Below are 20,763 nucleotides of genomic sequence, written 5' to 3'. Positions count from 1 at the left end.
TGGAGCCTGTTACTCAGGAGCAGCAGGAGGAGAGCACACAGCTATTGGAGCCTATGACTCAGGAGCCGCAGGAGGAGGGCACACAGCTATTGGAGCCTGTTAATCAGGAGCAGCAGGCAGAGAGCACACAACTATTGAAACCTGTTACTCAGGAGCAGCAGGAGGAGGGCACGCAACTATTGGAGCCTGTTACTCAGGAGCAGCAGGAGGAGAGCACACAGGTATTGGGGCCTGTTACTCAGGAGCAGCAGGAGGAGGGCACACAGGTATTGGGGCCTGTTACACAGGAGCAGCAGGAGTAGAGCGCACAACTATTGAAATCTGTTACTCAGGAGCAGCAGGAGGAGGGAACACAACTATTGGAGCCTGTTACTCAGGAGCAGAAGGAGGAGAGCACACAGGTATTAGAGGCTGTTACTCAGGTGCAGCAGGAGGAGGGCACACAGGTATTGGGGCCTGTTACACAGGAGCAGCAGGAGGAGGGCACACAGGTATTGGAGCCTGTTACTCAGGGGCAGCAGGAGGAAGGCGCACAGGTATTGAAGCCTGTTACTCAGGAGCAGCAGGAGGAGGGCACACAACTATTGGAGGCTGTTACTCAGGGGCAGCAGGAGGAGGGCACACAACTATTGAAACCTGTTACTCAGGAGCAGCAGGAGGAGGGCACACAACTATTGGGGCCTGTTCCTCAGGAGCAGAAGGAGGAGGGCACACAGGTAATGGAGCCTGTGACTCAGGAGCAGCAGGAGGAGGTCACACAACTATTGGAGGCTGTTACTCAGGGGCAGCAGGAGGAGGACACACAGGTATTGGAGCCTATGACTCAGGAGCAGCAGGAGGAGGGCACACAGGTATTGGAGCCTGTTAATCAGCGGCAGCAGGAGGAGAGCACATAGGTATTGGAGCCTGTTACTCATGAGCAGCAGGAGGAGGGCACATAGCTATTGAATCCTGTTTCTCAGGAGCAGCAGGAGGAGGGCACACAGGTATTGGAGCCTGTTACTCAGGAGCAGCAGGGTGTAAGCGCACAACTATTGGAGCCTGTTACTCAGTAGGACGGCACACAGGTAATGCAGCCTGTGACTCAGGAGCAGCACGAGGAGGGCATACAGGTATAAGAGCCTGTTACTCAGGAGCAGCAGGAGGAGAGCACAAAGGTATTGGAGCCTGTTACTCAGGAGCAGCAGGAGGAGAGCGCACAGGTATTGGAGCCTGTTACTCAGGAGCAGCAGGAGGAGAGCACACAGCTATTGGAGCCTATGACTCAGGAGACGCAGGAGGAGGGCACACAGCTATTGGAGCCTGTTAATCAGGAGCAGCAGGCAGAGAGCACACAACTATTGAAACCTGTTACTCAGGAGCAGCAGGAGGAGGGCACGCAACTATTGGTGCCTGTTACTCAGGAGCAGCAGGAGGAGGGCACAGAGCTATTGGAGCCTGTTACTCAGGAGCAGCAGGAGTAGAGCGCACAACTATTGAAATCTGTTACTCAGGAGCAGCAGGAGGAGGGAACACAACTATTGGAGGCTGTTACTCAGGAGCAGCAGGAGGAGGGCACACAGGTATTGGGGCCTGTTACACAGGAGCAGCAGGAGGAGGGCACACAGGTATTGGAGACTGTTACTCAGGGGCAGCAGGAGGAAGGCGCACAGGTATTGAAGCCTGTTACTCAGGAGCAGCAGGAGGAGGGCACACAGGTATTGGGGCCTGTTACACAGGAGCAGCAGGAGGAGGGCACACAGGTATTGGAGACTGTTACTCAGGGGCAGCAGGAGGAAGGCGCACAGGTATTGAAGCCTGTTACTCAGGAGCAGCAGGAGGAGGGCACACAACTATTGGAGGCTGTTACTCAGGGGCAGCAGGAGGAGGGCACACAACTATTGAAACCTGTTACTCAGGAGCAGCAGGAGGAGGGCACACAACTATTGGGGCCTGTTCCTCAGGAGCAGAAGGAGGAGGGCACACAGGTAATGGAGCCTGTGACTCAGGAGCAGCAGGAGGAGGTCACATAGCTATTGGAGCCTGTTACTCAGGAGCAGCAGGAGGAGAGCACACAGGTATTGGAGCCTGTTGCTCAGGGCAGCAGGAGGAAGGCACACAGGTATTGAAGCCTGTTACTCAGGAGCAGAAGGAGGAGGGCACACAACTATTGGAGGCTGTTACTCAGGGGCAGCAGAAGGAGGGCACACAGGTATTGGAGCCTGTTACTCAGGAGCAGCAGGAGGAGGGCACACAACTATTGGAGGCTGTTACTCAGGGGCAGCAGAAGGAGGGCACACAGGTATTGGAGCCTGTTACTCAGGAGCAGCAGGAGGAGGGCACAGAGCTATTGGAGCCTGTTACTCAGGAGCAGCAGAAGGAGAGCGCACAACTATTGAAATCTGTTACTCAGGAGCAGCAGGAGGAGGGCACACAACTATTGGAGCCTGTTACTCCTGAGCAGCAGGAGGAGGGCACATTGCTATTGGAGCCTGTTAATCAGGGGCAGCAGAAGGAAGGCACAGAGCTATTGGAGAATGTTTCTCAGTGGCAGCAGGAGGAGGGCACACAAGTATTGGAGCTGGTCAGTCAGGAGCAGCAGGAGGAGGGCACACAGGTATTGGTGCCTGTTACTCAGGAGCAGCAGGGTGTAAGCGCACAGCTATTGGAGCCTGTTACTCAGGAGGAGGGCACACAGCTGTTGGAGCCTGTTACTCAGGGGCAGCAGTTGGGTGTGCAAACAGGTATTGGACCCGGTTACTCAGTAGGAGGGCACACAACTATTGGAGCCTATTACTCAGGAGCAGCAGGAGGAGGGCACACAACTATTGGAGCCTGTTACTCAGGGCAGCAGGAGGAAGGCACACAGGTATTGAAGCCTGTTACTCAGGAGCAGAAGGAGGAGGGCACACAGCTATTGGAGCCTGTTACTCAGGAGACGCAGGAGGAGGGCACATAGCTATTGGAGGCTGTTACTCAGGAGCAGCAGGTGGAGGGCACACAGCTATTGGAGCCTGTTACTCAGGAGCAGCAGGAGGAGGGCACACAACTATTGGAGGCTGTTACTCAGGGGCAGCAGAAGGAGGGCACACAGGTATTGGAGCCTGTTACTCAGGAGCAGCAGGAGGAGGGCACAGAGCTATTGGAGCCTGTTACTCAGGAGCAGCAGGAGGAGAGCGCACAACTATTGAAATCTGTTACTCAGGAGCAGCAGGAGGAGGGCACACAACTATTGGAGCCTGGTACTCCTGAGCAGCAGGAGGAGGGCACATTGCTATTGGAGCCTGTTAATCAGGGGTAGCAGAAGGAAGGCACAGAGCTATTGGAGAATGATTCTCAGTGGCAGCAGGAGGAGGGCACACAAGTGTTGGAGCTGGTCAGTCAGGAGCAGCAGGAGGAGGGCACACAGATATTGGTGCCTGTTACTCAGGAGCAGCAGGGTGTAAGCGCACAGCTATTGGAGCCTGTTACTCAGGAGGAGGGCACACAGCTGTTGGAGCCTGTTACTCAGGGGCAGCAGTTGGGTGTGCAAACAGGTATTGGACCCGGTTACTCAGTAGGAGGGCACACAACTATTGGAGCCTATTACTCAGGAGCAGCAGGAGGAGGGCACACAACTATTGGAGCCTGTTACTCAGGAGCAGCAGTAGGAGGGCACACAACTATTGAAACCTGTTACTCAGGAGCAGCAGGAGGAGGGAACACAACTATTGGAGCCTGTTACTCAGGAGCAGCAGGAGGAGAGCACACAGGTATTTGGGCCTATTACTCAGGAGCAGCAGGAGGAGGGCACACAGGTATTGGAGCCTGTTACTCAGGGGCAGCAAGAGGAAGGCACACAGGTATTGAAGACTGTTACTCAGGAGCAGCAGGAGGAGGGCACACAACTATTGAAACCTGTTACTCAGGAGCAGCAGGAGTAGGGCACACAACTATTGGAGCCTTTTACTCAGGATCAGCAGGAGGAGAGCACATAGATATTGGGGCCTATTACTCAGGAGCAGCAGGAGGAGGGCACATAGCTATTGGATCCTGTTACTCAGGAGCAGCAGGAGGAGGGCACACAGGTATTGGAGCCTGTTGCTCAGGTGCAGCAGGAGGAAGGCACACAGGTATTGAAGCCTGTTACTCAGGGGCAGCAGGAGGAGGGCACACAGCTATTGGAGCCTGTTACTCAGGAGCCGCAGGAGGAGTGCACACAACTATTGGAGGCTGTTACTCAGGCGCAGCAGGAGGAGGGCACACAGGTATTGGGGCCTGTTACTCAGGAGCAGCAGGAGGAGGGCACACAGGTATTGGAGCCTGTTACTCAGGAGCAGCAGGAAGAGAGCACAGAGCTATTGGAGCCTGTTACTCAGGAGCAGCAGGAGGAGGGCACACAGGTTTTGGAGCCTGTTACTCCTGAGCAGCAGGAGGAGGGCACATAGCTATTGGAGCCTGTTAATCAGGGGCAGCAGAAGGAAGGCACAGTGCTATTGGAGAATGTTACTCAGGGGCAGCAGGAGGAGGGCACACAGGTATTGGAGCTAGTCACTCAGGAGCAGCAGGAGGTGGGCACACAGGTATTGGTGCCTGTTACTCAGGAGCAGCAGGGTGTAAGCGCACAACTATTGGAGCCTGTTACTCAGGAGGAGGGCACACAGCTATTGGAGCCTGTTACTCAGGGGCAGCAGGTGGGTGTGCAAACAGGTATTGGATCCGGTTACTCAGGGGCAGGATGTTGTGAGCATGCAGCTATTGAAGCCTGTTACTGAAGAGCAGAAGGAGGACGGCACACAGCTATTGGAACCTGTTACTGAAGGGCAGCAGGAGGACAGCACACAGCTATTGGAGCCTGTTACTCAGAGGCAACAGGAGGAGAGCACACAGCTATTGGAGACTGTTGTTCAGGAGCAGCAGGAAGAGGGCACGCAGCTATTGGAGCCTGTTACGCAGTGGCAGCAGGGGGTGAGGCACACAGCTATTGGAACCTGTTACTCAGGGGTAGCAGTAGGTTAGCACACAGGTATTGGAGCATGTTACTGAAGGGCAGCAGGAGGATAGCACACAGCTATTGGAGCCTGTTACTCAGGGGCAGCAGGTGGAAACAGGAACACAGGAACAGGAGCCAGTCATTAAACTGCTCTCGACCTCGACACAGGAACAGAAGCGAGTCACTCGACTGCTCGAGACTGGAACACAGGAACAGGAGGCCATCACTCAACTGCTCGAGACTGGGACACAGGAACAGGAGACCGTCACTCAACTGCTCGAGACTGGGACACAGGGATAGGAGGCAGTTATTCTCTGATCTGATTGTGATTCCCTCATTCCATTTTTAAGATATTCCCCTCTCTGCAGTCTCTGCTCCTTTTGATGGTCATGTTGCAGATGCTGTCACTACAGTCACCATGAATCATCCAGAGTGGGTCACCAAAGCATCTGGTCTTCCTGAATTTCCACAGCAGCTTAAAGCACAGCCTCCAGGAAACCGTCCCCAGCTTTTCCACTAACATTCCAAAACTAGAATTAAGTTAAATGTCACTCAAGTGCTAGTGAGAAGGCTCTTCTGGATCAGTAACAGTGCAAGCGATTCCTTGTGTTACTGAGCACATGATCAGTAGAGAGTGATTACCACAGGCGTTCAATTGATCGGCGCAGAGCAAGTTAGAAAGGTGTGCATCAAAACTGCTGGAAGTCCACTATCCAACATGAAGCACAGAGCAGGACACCGGGAAGTCAAATAAAACACACGCTATGCTTTTTGAACATTGTTTCTAAGCTGCTTAATGTTGGAAGCTGATGCTCAGTTTAAATACCAACAGTTTATATAGCAACAAATGGGAGGGATTTGGGAAATAGACGGATGGAGAGAGACTCAGAGTCAGTGTTGCAGAAGGATGTGTTCGCATGTTTAAAAATGCTGAAGTGAAGACATTTCGATAGCATCAAGTAACATAGGCGGGTATTTCCGGCAATGGTGAATTAATAGTATACTGGTGTGAGTTCAGACAGAATCATAGACTCTCAGAGGTGTACAGCACAGAAACAGACCCTTCAGTCTAACTTGTCCATGCCGATGGGATATCCCAAATTAAACTAGTCCCATTTGCCAGCACTTGGCACATTTCGATGTAAACCCTTCCTCTTCATGTACCCATCCAAATGCCTTTTAAATGTAATCATAACAGGCACCACCACCTCCACTGGTAGCTCATTCCACACGTGCACCATTCTGTATTAGAAAATGTTGGTCCTTGGGTCTCACCTGAAATCCATGCCCTCTGGTTTTGCGAAAGAGATATGCCTATTAACCCTACATATGCCTCTCATCCTCCAAGAAAAATCACCCCAACCTACTCACTCTCTCCCTGCAGCTCAAATCCTGGCAACATCCTTGTAAATCTTTTCTGTCTCCCTTCAAGTTTCACAATATCTTTCTGATAGGAGGGAGACCAGAATTGCATACAATACTCCAAAATAACCGAATTAATGTGCTGTACAGCAGCAGCATGGCCTCCCAATTCATATAGTCAAAGCACTGACAAATAAAGGCAAGCATGCCAAATGGCTGCTACTGTATTCTATCGAACTGTAACACAACTTTCAAGGAATTTTGAACCTACACTCCAAAACCGTTTTGTTCAGCAACACTCCACAGGACCTTACCATTAAGTGTCTACCTCCTGCCCTGATTTGCATTTCCAAAATGCAGTGCCTCACATTTATCTGCACTAAACACCATTCGCTGCTCCTCAGCCGAACAGCCCACCTGATCAAGATCTCGTTTTACTCTGATGTAAACCTTCTGTGTGTCCACAACAACATCAGTTTTGGTGTCAATTGCAAACTAACCAACTATCGCTGCTGTGTTCACATCCAAATGATCTATATAAATCATGAAAAACAGTGGACCCAGCACTGATACTTGTCGCACACCACTGGTTACAACCCACCAGTTCGAAAAGCAATCCTCCATCACCACCCTCTATCTCCTACCTTCGAGCCAATTTTGTATCCACATGGCTAGTTTTCCATGTGCATTCCATGTGAACTAACCTAGTTAACCAGTCTACCATGTAGAACATTGTCAAATGCCTTAATGAAGTCTATATCGCAATGTACACCTCTGCCTCAATGAATCCTCTTAGTCAGTTTCTTCACAAAATCTCAGTCAATTTCGTGAGACACCATTTCCTGTGCTTAAAGCTACGTTGACGATTCCGTATCAGTCCTCGCCATTCAAAATGCATGCAGACCTTGTGCCTCATAATCCATACCAACAACTTGCCCATCACTGACGTCAGGCTCACCGGCTTTTCCTTACCATCCTTCTTAATGTTTTTAATGTAATGACATCACGTTATCAAACCTCCTACCTTCCTGCACCTCACCTGTGACAATCAATGATACAAGTTTCTCAGCATGTGACCCAGCAATCCCTTCCCTAGCTTCCCACAGAGTTCGAGGTTACAGCTTATCAGGTCCTGGGGACTTTTCCATCTTTACAGGCTTTACGAACAACATCATCTCTTCCTCTGTAATACAGACACTTTTCAAGATGTCACTGTTAATTTCGGAAGTTCCTTAGCTTCCATCTCCTTCTGCACAGTAAATACTGATGCAAGGTGCTTGTTTAGTATCGCCTCCATCTCCTGTTGTTCTGCACATCGGAAGCCTTGTTGATCCTTAAGTGACCCAAAACTCTCCCGTGTTACTCTTTCGTCCTTAATCTGTTTGTATAGTACCTTTGAATTCTCCTTAACCCTATTTGTCAAAGCTATCTCAAGCCCCCTTTATGGCCTCCGGATTTCCCTTTTAATTATACTTCTACTGGCGATAGACTCTTCTCGACAGTCACTTTAAATCTGGAATTCAGAGGCTGATGACGATGATATATCTAGTTTTGATTGTTTGAAATACCCAACTAGTTCGCTGATGCCCTTGAAGGAAGCAAACAGCCATCCTTACCTGGTCTAGGTTACATGTGACTCCAGACCCACAACAATATGGTTAACTGTTAACTGCCTCTTGGCAATTAGTGATGGGTAATAAATGCAGTCTAAGCCAGTTATACTCTCATCCCGTGAATGAATACTGTAAAAACATCGACTCCTGATATCCGTATATGACATTGGCATCCCTCTTACCCGTGACCAGGCCATCAATGTCTCCAATCTGCCAGCAATTCCTTACACCTTCCAGCCTTACCCCTCACCCTAAAAGGGGCATACTGTCTCTGGGCTCTTGATATCTCATTTTTGAAGGCTTCCCACTTCTGAGCTGGCCCCTTATCTGTGAATATCGATTCCAATCCAGTTTGGAAGTTAGAGTCATAGTGTCATAGAGATGTGCAGCATGGAAACAGACCCTTCGGTCCACCTCATCCATGCCGACTAGATATCCCAACCCAATCCAATCCCACCTGCCAGCATCCTGACCATTTCCCTCCAAACCCTTCCTATTCATGCACTCATCCAAATGCCTCTTAAATGTTGCAATTGTACCAGCTTCCACCACTTCCTCTAGCAGCTCATTCCATACACGTACCACCCTCTGTGTGAAATATTGTCCCTTCAGTCATTTTTATATCCTTCCCCTCTCACCCCAAACCTATACCCTCTCGTACTGGACTCTCGGACCCTAGGGAAAAGACTTTGTCCATTTACCCTATCCAAGTTCTTGCCTAATATAATCAAATTAGCCTTCCTCCAATTTAAAACATTATCTTTTAGATCCACTTCATCCATTTCCATCTCTGTTTTAAAACTAATAGAATTATGAGTACTTGTTCCAAAGTGCTTCCCCACTGATAACTCAATCTCCTGCCCTACCTCGTTTCCCAAGGGTAGGTCAAGTTTATGTCCGTCTCTGTGATGGAGAGCATTGGACAAGCAACTGCAGCTTTGTGACTGTTAGTGGTTTCAACAGAATCTATGACTCACTGGTCTGAATCTAAGAATAATTTGTCTCAGTGACGTTTTCATTGAATGTGACAGATGGATTGTCTGTACGAGGCTGAGCAAGTTTCTGGTGCTATCTTATCAAACTCACCTCATTAACTACCCACTCCACCCCATGGTGTCCCTCTTATTCAATACCAGCCCGATTCTCACACCCATCATGGCTGGAGGTACTCACCATCGCTCGGATGCCCCTGGATATTCCGTGATCTCTGGCACTGGTGCCATCTTCAAAAGGCCAATGGGCAGACGGTTGAGCTTTCTTAGTTAGAAGTTGCCTTGCACTGTTTACCCTGAGCATGGCAGATAAGGGACAATTACAACACGGTTTTTTGAACAGGGGTTTGGAAGACCTGGTGGATGGGCTAGTAGAGAGTTAGACCATTCTCTTCCCAGAGGGACCCACACCACCAGACCCCCTGAGCATTGTCCGAGCTCACCACCCAGCTCAGTGCTGTATCTGCGGTCTGAGGAAATGTATAGCAATACAGGACAAGCATCAATAACCTTCCCCACTCTGTCAGGGTAAGGGTCACTGTATTCTCTCTGCTCCCTCGCACTCACTGTATATTTGTTATCGCACCGACCACCGAACTAGGCTCATGCTCCACCACTCTCACTCTTGCACCTTCTCTCTCTCTCTCTCTCTCTCCTAATTTCCCTCCACTATACCACCCACACTAATAACGCAACATGGCCGTAACACTATGGACTAACTCCCTCCTGACACCTCACCATATCCCCTGCCACACCTACACCAGAACTAAGAGCAGGGCCACCCACTGCAACCTTCCCTCCCTCCCTCCCTTTGTACCATTCCAGGAGAAACAGCCTGCAATAGGACAGAAATGGTCAAGCCGGGTGGTGGAGTGCCCGATATCCGCTCCCTCATCCCACCACCACCCCACCCCCCCCACCACGCCACCACCACATGGGGAGGACCCTGCTACGAGTTGGAGAGGACCGGGATGCCTCGTGTGGAGATTCTGAAACATCCACATCTCACCAAACGAGTAAGGAGCAATGTTCAGTGAAGGGCAATTCTCACTTTAAACCCACTGGCAGTTCCGTTTCCCCTGGCACAACTTAGAAGCCGTGGCCCTGATGCCATCTCTCTTTTGTGTCGAGCTGGTATAAATGGAAACTCTACCATCTCGGTGGCCGGAGGGTGGGCTCACATCACATCGTCGCCATCACCTCCCAGGAAGGGAGCACGGAGACTCCCTCCTACACCTCCTCCTGTAAACATCTCAGATACTGAAAATAATCTGTGACATTTACTGCTCTCCTCACTTGTCCTGCCATGTCCAATAATCTGTCCTCATATATATCAAGCATCCTGTGCTCCTGCAGCCCTTTTGTAACTGTACAGATATTTTATGTGGTCTGTCAATGTTATTCCTACCAAAGTGCATCATCTCACACTGCTCTGCATTGATGCTCATCTGCCATAAAACAGAACACTACACCAATTTGTCACTGCCCTTTTGGAGTTCCACACTGTCCTCCACACACTTTACAATTCTTCCAGGTTTGGTTTCTGCAAGCAATGAAATTGTCCTACAATCACTCTCCACTCATACTTACTGACTCTCTCACTAGTGTGAACAAGCACAATACGAAAATACTCACCAAGAACAGACTGAAAAAAACTGACACATACCAGAGTCCAAGTGATATATTGACAAAGTTACCGGAGCAAGAGAAATACTGACAGACACTCCATGTCTGTATTAGTGTCAGTGTATGAGTGAGTGTCTCTATGTCTCTGTGTTCGTGTGTGTTTATCTATGTGTATCAGTGTAGGGCGAGTCTGGCAGTCACTGTGGTGTTAATGTGATGTACTATCCCCCTGACATGAGTTTCTGAGGAAGGGGTACTCAACCCAAAACATTAACTTCCATTTCTGCCCACAGATGGTGACAGACTTGCTGAGCTTTCTGTCGCTCTCAGTCTCTGCTGGTCTCCCCACCCCTCTGTACAGTGGGAATGGAGGGCGAAAATCATTGGGATTCAGTTTCGGAAGGACAGAGGGAATGTATCAGCTCACAGCACCATCCAAACTGAGAGCACCATCAACACACATATACGCGCACACACACAGAGGCATGTACACACATAGAGCTGCACACAGACACTCATGCACAGATACACAATACTCATAGTCACCGCCACACACACTTACACACACACTACAAACGCGTGCACACACAGAGACACGTGCACACAGACATATACAGCTGCACACAGACACTCACATACAGATACACATACCTATAGCCACCCTACACACGCACTTACAAACGCACACACACACGCGACACACACCCAGACGCAGAGAGCCACACACACAAAGAGACATACACACGCCCATGACACACACACACGCACACAAAATGCTTACACTCATGCAGATATATATACATACATGCACACATACGCATGCACTCACACAGACACACACACACACCGGCAGAAAAAACACAGACACAGATTTCATTCGTTTCTTCATTCCAACCCCCCACCAGAACTTATCCCAGATCCATCCTTCCAACTCGGCACCTCCCTCTTGAACTGTGCTACCTGTCCGTCTTCATTCCCACTATCCACTTCACTCTTTGCTCCAACCTATAACCTTCACTCCACCATCATTTATTTGTCGCCTTCCCAGCTGCCTTACCCAAGCACCATCCCCTTCCATTTATCATTCGGCCCACATGGTCCACAAGCCTCGTTACTAATGATGAGATTATGCTCGAAATTCCAACTTTCATGCTCCTTGGATGCTGCCTGAAATTCTGTGCTTTTCCAGCACCACACTCTTTGACATAGACACACACGCACCCACAGACACAGAAACACACACACAGACACACAGACACAGAAACACACACACAGACACACACACACAGACACACATACACACACAAACACAAAGACAACCATGCTTCCCACGCTCGAAAACATCCACACTCCCCACACAGAGACACCCACACTGCCCACACACACACACATACTCACACACAGACAGGCATACACACTCAAACAAACATGCACACTAACACACATAGACACCCACCCTCCCCACAAATGCACATTTACTCTCATACACGGACAGACACACTCAGCCAGACACACAACTAACACATATGCAGACACGCAAAAAGCACATGTACGTACATACATGCACAAAGGAACACACAGACAGAAACACAGACACACACACACAGGCACACAGATACATACTGATATGCACATACACTGGCAAACAGACAGAGGCATACACACATTGACACATAGAAAACACCCTTACAAGCCCCCTACACACAGACACCCAAACTCCTCACACACACGCAGAATCACTGATACACAGAGACACACAATCACTCGCACACACACAAAACAAGCACATATTATCACACAGACACACAGAGATGCACAGAGACATGCACACACCGACACACACCAACACAGACATACAGGCATGCACACACAGAGGCAGACATACATTGACACATGTACACACACAGTGACAAGATCCATTGAATCGGATTCCGTGAAAAACAGAAGCCGATGGAATGAAAAGTGCCATGAGAGCGAGAATATAACATTATATGTGAGGAAGTTGTTTTCCAGACTCGAGGAGAGTGCACAATGCTGTTTCCAGGGATCAATATCTGGATATGTAGACAGAATTAGCATCGGCTGTTATTGTACTGCATCTTTTGTACAATGTTGCAAAAGCACAGGCCTTTTCTATAGAGGGGACAACTTCAAAATCCTCAATGATGCAAAACACACAAATGAGGTGAACAACAAAGCAACCGCAGAAACTCGTGTTACGTCATGGGGTGAACGCCCTGGCACAACCTTTGCTCAAATTCACTCTCTGTCAAATTCCTGAGCCAGAGTTTCGAACACTGAATGGTCTATGTTAATAAACACTGCTCAAATCTCACAACTTCAGTATTTAATACGCCCCTACATGTATGTCTGACAACAGTAATTGCTTCCTCACTGTGTTACTTCAGCACACGTAGAGAAAAAATAAACATGAGAACAACAGTCACGTATGTGACAGGGATTTGACCCGATGCACACCTCTTCCCACCCTACCTCTTGCACACCTCTTCCCACCCTACCTCTTGCATTACACCTCTTCCCACCCTACCTCTTGCAAAAATGCCATCCCTTATTCCCAATTCCTCCGCCTCTGCCGGACCTGTTCCCAGGAGGACCAGTTCCACCACAAAACACACAAGATGGCCTCCTTCTTTAGAGACCGCAATTTCCCTTCCCACGTGGTTAAAGATGCCCTCCAATGCATCTCATCTACATTCCGCACCTCCGCCCTCAGACTCCAACCCTCCAACCGTAACAAGGACAGAACGCCCCTGGTGCTCACCTTCCACCTTACAAACCTTCGCATAAACCAAATCATCTGCTGTCATTTCTGCCACCTCCAAACAGACCCCACCACCAGGGATATATTTCCCTCCCCACCCCTTTCCGCCTTCCACAAAGACCGTTCCCTCAGTGACTACCTGGTCAGGTCCACACCCCCCTACAACCCACCCTCCCATTCTGGCACTTTCCCTGCCACCGCAGGAACTGGAAAACCTGCGCCCACACCTCCTGCCTCACCTCTCTCCAAGGCCCTAAAAGAGCCTTCCACATTCATCAAAGTTTTATTTGCACATCCACTAATATCATTTATTGTATCCGTTGCTCCCGATGCAGTCTCCTCTACATTGGGGAGACTGGGCGCCTCCTAGCAGAGCGCTTTAAGAAACATCTCCGGGACACCCGCACCACTCAACCACACCGCCCTGTGGCCCAACATTTCAACTCCCCCTCCCACTCTGCCGAGTACATGGAGGTCCTGGGCCTCCTTCACCGCTGCTCCCTCACCACCAGAGGCCTGGAGGAAGAACGCCTCATCTTCCGCCTCAGAACACTTCAACCCCAGGGCATAAATGTGGACTTCAACAGTTTCCTCATTTCCCCGTCCCCCACCTCGCCCTAGTTCTAAACTTCCAGATCAGCACTGTCCCCATGACATGTCTGGACTTGTCCTACCTGCCTAGCTCCTTTTCCACCTATCCACTCCACCCTCCTCCCTGACCTATCACCTTCACCCCCTCCCCCAATCACTCATGGTATTCTACGCTACATTCTCCCCACCCCCACCCTCCTCTAGCCTCCTCCACGCTTCAGGTTCACTGCCTTTATTCCTAATGAATGGATTCTGCCCGAAACGTCGATTTCGAACCTACTCGGATGCTGCCTGAACTGCTGTGCTCTTCCACCACCACTAATCTAGAATCTGGTTTCCAGCATCTGCAGTCATTGTTTTTACCGCCTTGCAGTTATTCCCCAGGCTGTATCACACAGCAGGGTCCTCCGGTGAAATGAACAGCCGTGAATGACATGTGGTTCGGTCTGTCGGAGACAGCATTTCCAGACAGATACAGTTCCCTCTTATTAGAACAAGCAGCACTGATGATGAATAACCTCAGAGAGAAGCAAGCGATAGAGATTTACCGTGGACTCGATGGGCTGAACGGCTTCTGTCGGCACGTGAATGACGTCACACCTTCTGCCGTCCCTCTCCCTGTCTCTGTGACAGAGTGGCAGAGGGAGAAATAATGGCTCGTTTTTAATCCTCCCTTCCGCTTTGGACTGTCTGCAGCCCCGCAGCTCCTGGCTGTGGGGATGGTTCTCAGTGAGCGAGGGTTTCATATGGAGCCGCTTCATCTGGGACATTTGGGACTCAGATGTTAACTGATGCCCGATTGCAGCAAAGAAACCGACGCCTCTGAAACAAAAGCCTTTCTGCTGGATTGTTCTGCGAAGATTGATTCTGAACATCAAATGGGCAGCACAAAAATGCACTGCTTTGAATTTTACTGAGGGAAGAGAGTCCACAGCCCATTTCTCTCTTTCCCACCAGCTCAGCACGTTTTTCTCTCTCTCAAATAAATGATATTTGGAGGAAGTTCGCAATCAAAGTTGCTAAGTTCCAGCGGCGCTCTTGCACCTGGCTGTGCCCGTGAGAGGAAGCTTCAGAGCATATCCGCATTTACATCCCGTCATAATGCCTGCAAGTGGAGGGGAATGGCTGAATACTCTGCCATTAGAGACAGCTCAGTCCACGGGGATGGGATAAACAGCATCGTCCCGCGTGGGGACGTTCTGCCGATCAGACACAGTCCACTTTATCATTCAGATCATACCAGAGTGAGAACGCTCGAGAAGGCCAATCGGTCACTCGTACCTGTGCCAACTCGGGAGTTGCAAAAAATTGTTGAAAGTGGAAAGTGGATTTGTTCACGTTTCAAGTGTTTCCATGAAGCAGGAAGCAGAAGAAGATACACAGTCAAGCGATTGAGATCTGACTACAGGGGCAGCAAATAAGTTGTACAGGGCAGGGGAGAGCTTTGAAGTATTGAATTCTGGTTAATGGGACGATCATGCTTTTACGAGGCCACGCTGCTACAGAAGAAACTATGTCAGTGTCTCTCAGCATTGTGATGTCAACAGGCAAAAGACGCCGTTATACTGCAGGGAATTCCTTTTTCCAATGTGATGGCAGTCCATATGTAAAGGTGTAGCTTATATATCGAATCCTTTCACATAAATAATTCCACTGCACCTCAGTGTGTTGTATTGTCTCCTTTCCACTTTACCTGTCATTGTGCCTGCACTGAAGTTGATTTTCTCCTTCTGCCTGTCTTTTACAGTCTGGATGATGTGATGCAGTTGTACTGACCCATCTTCTGACAGAATTTTCCACTTCACTTCAGCCCGCCCTAACTTCGCTATCTGATACCATTCCCATTGTTTAGATGTTAATCGCTCGTCTCAGATCCAGCCTGCCCTCACCCAAAATAAATGGAAAACTCAGTCACACTGTGATCACTGCAATCGAGGGATATATTCACTCGAAGGTCATTGATAATTCGAAGGATAAAGTTAGGACTGCAGATGCTGGAGATCAGAGTTGGTAGTGTGATGTTGGAAAAGCACAGATCAGGGAACATCCGAGGAGCAGGAGTATTCAGGTTTCAGACTTAAGCCCTTCATCTGTAATAAGGCTTGTGAGTCGGGGCTGAGAGATAAAAGAAAATAGTGTGGGGTTGAGGGGAAATAGCTGGAAAGTAAGTGATGGACGAATAGGACGGAGAAGAAAATCGGTCAGAAATAGCAGTGATGGAAAGGGTTGCGAGGACGGTGCCGAGTTGAAGGCTTGGGCTTGGGGGAGGGGAAATGAGGTAACTGTTCAAATTCACATTTATCCCGTGTGGTGTTAAGGTCCCAAGCCGGTAGGTGTAGTGTTCCTCCTCCAGGCGTTGGGTGGTAACGGTTTGGCAGTGGCGAGGTCCAAGACCTGTATGTCTTTGATGGGGTAGGAGGGGGAGTTGAAGTGTTCAGCCACGGGACGGTGAAGTTGGTGGGTGCGGGTGTCCCAGAGATGTTCTCTGAAATGATCTGCAAGAAGGTTTCCTGTCTCCCTGATGTAGAGGAGACCGCACTGGGCGCAACGGATTCAGTAGATGACATTGGTCGCTGTAAAGGTGAATTTCTAATGGATGTGGAATGATCCATTCGGGCCTTGGCTGAGGTGAGGGGAGTGGTGTGGGTGCTAGTTTCAACCTTCCTTTGGTGGCAGTTAAAGATGCCAGGAGAGGGTTGTGGGCTGGTTGGGGGGGATGTATGGACCTGAAGAGGGGGTAATTGAGGGAATGGTCTTTACGGAATGTTGGCAGGGCTGGGCAGCGAAATATATCTCTGGTGATGGTGTCTGTTTGGAGGTGGCATCAGTGACAGAATATGATGCGTTTATGCGGAGTTTGATGGGATGTAAGGTGAGCACCAGGTGGTTCTGTCCTTGTTGCGTTGAGAGGCGTGGCTTCAAGGGTGGTGGTGTGTGAAATGGAGGTGTTGAACCAGAGGGCACTGTCAACCACGTGGGAAGGCAATTTGTGATCGTGGAAGAAGTAGACCAACTGGCTCTTTCTGAGGTGTAATTGGTCATCCTGGAAACATATGTGCTGGAGGTGGAGGAATTGGGAATAAGGAATGGCGTTCTTACACGACATAGGGTTGGAGGAGATGTAGACTAGATACATGTGGGAGTCGGTGGGCTTGTAGTATATGTCTGTAATTAGTCAGTTGCCAGAGTCGGTGATGGAGAGGTCCAGGAAGGTGAGGGAAGTTGCCAAGAGGATCCGGATAAATTTGAGGTCGGAGTGGAAGGTGTTGGTAAAGTTGGTGAGCAATGCAACCTCCTCGTTGGAGCACCAAGTGAACCCAAACATTCATCAATGTAGCAGAGGAACAGGTGGAGGATGGTGCCTGTGTAATTGTGAAAGATGGACAGTTCCGCGTATCTAACAAACAGGCAGGCATAGCTAGGTCGTATGTGGTGCCCATGGCTACCAGCGTCAATAGAGGAAGTGGGAGAATTGGAAAGAGAAGTTGTTGATTGTGAGGACCAGTTCAGCCAAGTGGATGCGGATGTCGGTGGAAAGGTACTGTTTGGGATAGTGTGAGATTAAGAAATGGAAGGCTTGCAGACTTCTGTCATGGCAGGTGGATTTGTATAGGGACTGGATGTCCATGGTGAAGATGACGCGATGGGGGCTAGGGAAACGAAATTCTTGGAGGAGGTGAAGTGCATAGGGGTGTCACGAATGTAAGTGGGCATTTCCTGAACTGGGAAGAGAGGAGTGTGTCGATGTAGGAAGAGATGATTCGGATGGGACAGACTCAGGATGAGACAATAGGTCGACTGGGGCAGTCAGGTTTGTGAATCTTAGGAAGGAGGTAGAATCGGGGAGTGCGTGGTTCTCGGACAATGAGGTTGGAGGTTGTGGATGGGAGATGCCCAGAGGTGATGAGATTGTGGTTGGTCTGGGAGATGATGGTTTGGTGAGGGGAGGAGAGTTTGTGATCGTGGTCTGTAGGAGGGGGTGTCTGCGAATTGGTACCTGGCTTCAGCTTTGTTCCTCTGCCCGACTCACAAGCCTAATTCCTGATGAATGGCTTCTGCCTAAATCGTCCATTCTCCTGCTCCTCGGATGTTGCCTGACCTGCTGTGCTTTTCCAGTACAACACTCTCCACTCATTCATTATTACTGCCTCATTTCACACTCCCAGGTCCATGCTGTCTGTTTGATTCTAATGAGCACTGTTCTCATGGACTGCGACAAAATCTGCCAATCTGAAACAAAAACAGAAATTGCTGTAAAATCACAGGTGTGCTGGCAGCATCTGTGCAGATGAATCACAGTTAACGTTTCACATCCATTGGGTCCGTCTGTCCACAGATGCTGCCAGACGTCCTGAAATATTCCAACAACGTCTGTTTTTGTTTGATTTTCAACATCAGCAATTTTTTTGTTTTTGTTTTCTTGTTTTCTGCCAATATGATTTGGCTAAAGATTATGTTAAATGTTTTAAATATGACTGTGATGGAACGGCCAGATTCCACCAGCTGGCTCCTTTTATTTGGTTCACGTGACCAATGCCTTTCTACTTGGTCACCGCGCCCTCCAGCTGCACTGCATATAAATTGACAAGACTGTGGCATTCTCTCGGATTGGTAATCAGGAGCGAGATTGATTGAAATTATTGAAAACTTAAGATAAACCGATAAAACACGGGATATAAAACGGGAAAATGAAAGGGAAAGAGAGAACGGCGAATGATAATTTTTTGACAAAACTGAAATATAATTGCTCAAGAATCAGAAAGTGCCTTCATCTGCAAACATACCATAATATGGAATGTAATTTTTTGGACAACCAATGCAAGTAGATCTTAGCAAAATCTTAGTTTAAAAGTCTTGCTGCAACTGTTTCGGTTATAATGAAATGCACACATGGAATTCAGTGCTGTAATGATCTCCTAAAATGGAAAAGGAAATCCTTGCCTTCGAGGATACGTGGGGAATGTTCACTGATTCATCAGTGTAACATGTGTAAACTGTGCAACATGAAACCAGTTCAACATCTATTTTCCCGGAATTTAACGCAGGGCACATGGGAAACGTTATCCATCTGCTGAAAAATCACCTTCGGCTCTCTCTCCACATATGTTTCTTCACGTTTTAGATACTTGCAGTATGTTTGTTGATCAAGGAGTCATTGTCCAGAAAACGTTGTTTCTCAATCCACAAACACGGGTATTTTCCCATAAACTTAGCTTTGCTCAATATCATCTTCTGTCCGTATTCCTCAACACGACGACAAATTAAAACTGCTCCATGTGAGGCTCAGAATTGAAACTTCTGCACAGCACAGCCCACTATACTGAAACAGAGATACAGTGCACTGGTCACCTTCAGCACAGAAGCAACACATTAATGCTTACCTCCACATTCCTGGTTTTACCTTAACGTTTGGGAAACCGAGTTTCTCTGATTCCATGGCTAGTAACGGGGATTATATGATCATCTTCACCAGTGGTTCAGTCCCTGAGTGAGGAAAGTGGTGAGGTACTCATTGTAAAGATGGGTCGATTGATGAAATGTACAATTCCATCTTTTGCCTTCACTAACCCATGAGCTTTTTATTTTGTTTTGCATCTGTAGAAATCTTAAAATCTTCATCTTGAACAAACTCAATGACAGGTCTCCATTGTGTCTCTGGCATCAAATTTCAAAGTGTAAACCCCCTCTGAATCCTTCCACCTCAGTCCGCTGTTTAGGAAGTGTTCCTGTTGTGGGATATGCACATCCCCGTCTGTCACCTGCTGCTCCAAGCATGCACTCTGGCACTGCACTCATTTTCCTTCTGACACTTGCTCACTGTGTTGCTGTGATCATACAGTGACTTGGTGTCGCACGGCCCAGGAAAATGATACAGATCAAGGTTTTTGCATTGTTGCCTTCAATTGTCAGTTTAGCCTTATTTTGGATTTTGAAATTGTGTGTTCTGTACACAAGTGCGTGTCAAAAACATCTGAGCGGAAGTTAGGTGTTCCGAATAATGACATTGAGCACTATGCACTCTCCTCCAGTCTGGAAAACAATTCCTCACAGGCAATTTAAAAGACAATATACAGCAGGTGCAGGAGTAGGCCATTCTGCCCTTCGAGCCAGCACCACCATTCATTATGATCATGGCCTGAACATCCTCAATCTGTATCCTGTTCCTGCCTTATCCCCATAACCCTTGATTCCACTATCCTTAAGAGCTCTATTCAACTCTTTATTGAAAGAACACCTCCTGCTGTCTCGGGTTCTTCATTCCGTTGACTTCAAATCTTCACAGAATTCAACAGACCTTGTCACATATTCATTTCCTCATTTTTGTTCAGATCACTGTGTGCATTGTCTGACAGTGGGAGTGCACTTGCCCCACAACCCAGGGGTCAGATCTTGGGTCGGTCTTGGAACCGTACGATGTTATTTATCATTTCACCAACACCAGGGAGAAATATCTGCTGCTCTGCATAATTTACCCAATTCAATTATTCATAAGTTCACAGCCTGTGACGAGGTGGCCGAGGGGTTAAGGCGATGGACTGCTAATCCCTTGTGCTCTGCACGCGTGGGTTTGAATCCCACTCTCGTCGCTGCCATCAATGGCATTTTCGTGTTGCTGTTTTCAGATGATCACAGCTGTCGTATTGAAACTGGAACGCTAATGGTCAGTTTATATGCATTTCCGCTATTACAAAATTTTAAAGAATGGTTTGAGCCTGTTGACTAAACTGTATTGAAATGTAGGTTGCATTGGGATAATGAAAGGGAGCGCGGTTTCCTTTTGCAAATCAAGTTGCTGTGAACGTTTTTTCGTATGTAAGACATCCAGGAAAATCAAATACCGAGAGC

The 20,763-nt window shown here is 48.6% G+C and overlaps 1 non-coding gene across 1 annotated transcript; it reads left to right on the top strand.

Moving 5' to 3' along the window:
• Positions 1–20,422: 20,422 nt before the first annotated feature.
• Positions 20,423–20,504, top strand: trnas-gcu (transfer RNA serine (anticodon GCU)). Its single transcript has one exon. It is a non-coding gene; the product is annotated as a tRNA-Ser (tRNA).
• Positions 20,505–20,763: the final 259 nt, after the last annotated feature.

This window comes from Chiloscyllium punctatum, chromosome 50 (assembly GCF_047496795.1).
Source record: "Chiloscyllium punctatum isolate Juve2018m chromosome 50, sChiPun1.3, whole genome shotgun sequence".
Classification (NCBI taxonomy): Eukaryota; Metazoa; Chordata; class Chondrichthyes; order Orectolobiformes; family Hemiscylliidae; genus Chiloscyllium; species Chiloscyllium punctatum.
Note: the sequence above shows the minus strand (reverse complement) of the source record. Positions and strands in the feature narration are given on the sequence as shown.